At 42.6% G+C, this 3,284-nt stretch overlaps 1 long non-coding RNA gene across 1 annotated transcript; it reads left to right on the top strand.

The window, feature by feature from the left end:
• Positions 1–247: 247 nt before the first annotated feature.
• LOC119469042 lies at positions 248–3,215 on the top strand. Its single transcript, XR_005197862.1, has 3 exons — positions 248–341; positions 2,601–2,691; positions 2,796–3,215. It is a non-coding gene; the product is annotated as an uncharacterized LOC119469042 (long non-coding RNA).
• Positions 3,216–3,284: the final 69 nt, after the last annotated feature.

Genomic DNA, 3,284 nt, shown 5'->3' with positions numbered 1-3,284 from the left:
TATTTATACATAGTAATGTACAGAAAATATTACAGAGGGACTTTCTCTTCATTTTGTATTTATTTACAGTTGATTAATTTTTATCTGTCACACAGATTTCTCATCAAAGTGGTTATTGATTTTTAATCAAATAGCTTAGATGCTCTTACTATTTAGCTATACATTTTACAGTATAGTTCTTCCCTAATTTAATTTGTAATTTGCATTTCAATATTGCTTTTTCTTAACCTGGACACATCTGCAGGTCAATTTAAAGGTGCTGATGAAGTGATTACAAATCTCCCCATGGCAAACAACCCCTGGCATACTTATGAAGACAATGATTCTTCAATTCATTCACAGTAAGTCATTTCAGGTAAAACTCAAGAAACCTCATGCAGAGTACTTCTCTGCTTGGTTTAGCTGCTCTCGAGGGTTTAAAAAAATGTTGACTGTGAGGAAAACTATGGAGGAAAATGACTTAAGGTGATTCAGGGAAAGGTATCCCTTCCTTGGCACACAAAAAAGCAAAACAATGTACAGCCCTCCATGAAATGCCTTTTGGAGTCTTTCCGATCATTTCCTTAGATCACAGCTCTCCTTAGAGTCATCATCTAAATGTAAATGCAGGGGAAAAGCAGGAATCTTATTAGGTAGTCTCCAACACCTTGCTGCAGAAGAGGGACCTGTTGGAAGCAGGTGGAAGATGAGGGACTGGAGACGTGGGGCAGAGGGTGGGGAGGGTGCAGGAAGCCTTCTCATGGCTGTCTTTGCAGACTCTTCATGTCTCCTTGCTTTCTCCAGGTGGCGTTTGTTTCTAAAGATGAAACTGTGGTTAGTCAATACCATTTGTATATCTTGGATTTAAATTTAAAAAGATTTTGGGAGTTCGAGATCAGCCTGGCCAACACGGTGAAATCTCATCTCTAATAAAAATACAAAAATTGGCCAGGCATGATAGCGGCTGTAATCCTGTAATCCCAGGTACTCAGGAGGCTGAGGCAAGAGAATCACTTCAACCCAGAAAATGGAAGTTGCAATGAGCCAAGACTGCACCATTGCACCCCAGCCTTGGCATCAGAGTGAAACTCCGTCTCAAAAAAAAGAATAAAGAAAGAGAGAAAGAAAGAAACGAAGGAAGGAAGGAAGGAAGGAAGGAAGGAAGGAAGGAAAGAAGGAAGGAAGGGGAAAAGAGGGAGGGAGGGAGAGAGGGAGGGAGGGAGGAAGGAAAGAAGGAAGGAAGGAAGGAAGGAAGGAAGGAAGGAAGGAAGGAAGGAAGGAAGGAAGGAAGGAAGGAAGGAAGGAAGAAAACTTTGGTACACTTTGGAAGAAAGTCTCTTTTTATCGTTAACCAGCACTTTCTATCCACACCTCATTTTCTTCATCAGAATGGAATTTCTCAGGCTGCTTTAAATTCAGGCCTGGGTCAGTTTCTCAAGATGAATCATTTCCAGTGGTCATTTATCCTCAGGGACCCGATTCATCAACACCGGAATTCTCTTCCACCTGCATAAGCATCTCTTAGCTGTGGACAACATGTCACAAGGTTTAACTTTTCCAGAGTGACACATGATAGTAATTTCCAAAACAATAGTTCTAGAAGGAAAGGAATCAGAGAGGAGAGGCCTCAGTGGATGTCTGCTGGGCCCATGGCCTCACCTGAAGAAAGCTGGCCTCTGGGATGGCGTGTCTCCAGATCTGGCCACAGTGGATCAGACATGAAAGGACTCCTCCCATGCAGCTGGTCTTCAGGCTGGCCAGCAGACCTGGGGCAGCTCTGCCCAACTGGGATAGGTGGTTCTACTTAACAGAATCAGTTAGAGTTTGCTAGGAACAGGGGTGGGAAGTCAACACCTTCCAAAACGCGCAGACAGAGTCAACAACTTAGAGCAGAAACAGAAGCAGAATATCACAGACAGATGAAAAGCCACTGAGTTAGTAGAAGGCAAAGATTCAGGAGGTCAGAAACTACATAGGAAGAGAAGAGCCTAGATTTGTGCTTCTCCAAACTTTAATGTATATGCATGTCCTATGAGAGTCTTGTTGAAATGCTGATTTTGATCTGACAGCTCTGGGGTGGTGCCCGAGACTCTGCATATCTAATGAGCTTCAGGTGCCTCCAGATGCTCCTTCACAGGCCATACATGGCTGCAAGGGTTCAGAAAACCAACAGTTCTCAGCCTGTGGCTGAGCACTATAATTATCTGAGAAGTTTATAAAAATCCAGTCTCCAGAAGTGGAATCTGGGCATCTCCAGGCAATTCCACTGGACAGCCAAGGTTGAAATCATTGCCTCGAAGGGAAGTTAGTTGCTGGTTGAGAAGTCATAGATATTGACTCAGCCCCATCACTGAGTGTCCAGAAAGGAGCAGCAGGTGTCTTTTCAAGGACATGCTTACTGCACTTGCTATGTCTTGAACATATGCTCTGGCTCCCATGAGGCATCTGCTTCTGTTTATTTTTTTAAAACTTCAATAGATTTTGGCGTACAGGTGGTTTTGGTTATACGAATAAATTCTTTAGTGGTGACTTCTGAGATTTCAGTGCACCTATCAGCCATGCTTCTGTTTTCACCACCACCATCAACCCAGTTAACCCAAACATATCACTGTTTTTTACAGTGTGGAAGAATTCCGCGAGGATGACAATGGTAATGTTTCTTTTACTTCATCTATGAAATATACAACCAGGACCAGAGGGTGTCTGCCTAAGGTATTCGAAGTCTCATGGGTAGTTGTACTATTTGTCCACAATTCTGCATTCATATGGTCCCATATTGGCATTCTATGCACTGATTTTTTAAAATTTTTTTATAGAAACATCTTTCGTCTTCTTTTAAGGCAAGTGAATAAATGTTTCAAGCCATGGCGTCAATCTACATACATTCAGGATCTTGCCTAGTGTGCAACTTCATATGTCTGTTTCCTGACACTTCTCAGCAGAAGAAACCATCTCTAACATTCCAAAGTGGGCAGAGCCCAGAAGTGCAGCTGAGAAAGCAGTTTGAGAACCCAAGACCAAATATGCTGAATCCCTTGAAGATAAAGAAGTTTCTCCAAAACAACCAAGTGTTTTTTGAGCTGGGAATAATTATGTTGTGGAAGATAGAAGGAAGTATAACATAGTTACTTGCTTTTAAGAAGCAAATATTCTGACCAGATAGAAACCAAGGAGGCTGGGCACTGTGGCTCACGCGTGTAATCCCAGCACTTTGGGAGGCCAAAGAGGGCAGATTACAAGGTCGGGAGTTTGAGACCAGCCTGACCAACATGGTGAAACCCTGTCTCTACCGAAAATACAAAAAA

This window comes from Cebus imitator, unplaced genomic scaffold (genome assembly GCF_001604975.1).
Source record: "Cebus imitator isolate Cc_AM_T3 unplaced genomic scaffold, Cebus_imitator-1.0 Scaffold553, whole genome shotgun sequence".
NCBI lineage: Eukaryota > Metazoa > Chordata > Mammalia > Primates > Cebidae > Cebus > Cebus imitator.
The sequence above is the reverse complement of the archived record's forward strand: the minus strand, read 5'-3'. Positions and strand labels throughout refer to the sequence as shown.